Below are 941 nucleotides of genomic sequence, written 5' to 3'. Positions count from 1 at the left end.
TCTTTGTCATTTTCTCAATTATTGCCAATCCTGAAGAAAATCAATACTTCCTCCTCCCTGTGCCTAAGGTCATCTATCTTCCTCCCCTTTCTGTCTCATAAATGTTTAATCATTTTCTAAGCCTCAGCTAAATTTCTCTCTCCAGAGAAGGTTCACCTAAACCACACAGGTAAAGTGGTCATTCCTTCATTTCAGATTTTATGGATGGCTCTTCTATCAAAAATTGCTAGTGCTGACTGTATTTCAAGTCATCATGGTGGGTTATTGGGAAAGTTTTTGATTAGCAATAATCACAACTTGGACAAACCTCTTTGGCTATGATACTGCCACTGCACAAAGCTTTAACCAGTTCTTAATCACTTAAAACTTACACGGGCAAAACAGTTACCCAACAGCAGCATCCTTAGCATTGTCTTTGATCAATCTTAGCCTCTCTAATCCAGACACTTGAGTGCTTTATGGAAGTTGGGGTGTCATTCAATTTTATTGACTATGTCTGCATGTACAGACACACAGCTAGCCTGGCCTCTACCAACATTCCCCTTGCCATCTACTGGACCAGAAAAGGCATATATGTAAAACTGTTATCATGAGAAAAATTCATATGTAGAATGACAAAGTTGTCGGGCTCTTAAAGCTAATGGGGGCTTAAAGAAGATATCAAAAAAATCTCACTTTAATAAAGAAGAAATCATCTTTTGCAGTGATGGCTCACCTGATGTCACAGAGCCAATTAGCAGTCAGAGTTGAGGATAACTCATTTTCTCTCATTTAGCATGTAATTGTAGAGCACTCAACCATACCATGTGTCTATGTACATGTGAATTAGGCAAACCTGAGGAGTTCAATTTAATTAAAATTATTTTCTTATATATCTGTTTTGTGATTATTGCCATATTAGGTATGTCAAGGACTGAAAAAAAATTATCATTGGAGTTTTC

General features: G+C 37.1%; 1 non-coding gene across 1 annotated transcript; it reads right to left on the bottom strand.

Moving 5' to 3' along the window:
• Positions 1-201: 201 nt before the first annotated feature.
• LOC111728127 lies at positions 202-341 on the bottom strand. Its single transcript, XR_002775517.1, has one exon. It is a non-coding gene; the product is annotated as a U4 spliceosomal RNA (small nuclear RNA).
• Positions 342-941: the final 600 nt, after the last annotated feature.

The sequence above is a fragment of the Otolemur garnettii genome, unplaced genomic scaffold (genome assembly GCF_000181295.1).
Source record: "Otolemur garnettii isolate 467f Iridium unplaced genomic scaffold, OtoGar3 scaffold00004, whole genome shotgun sequence".
Classification (NCBI taxonomy): Eukaryota; Metazoa; Chordata; class Mammalia; order Primates; family Galagidae; genus Otolemur; species Otolemur garnettii.
The sequence above is the reverse complement of the archived record's forward strand: the minus strand, read 5'-3'. Positions and strand labels throughout refer to the sequence as shown.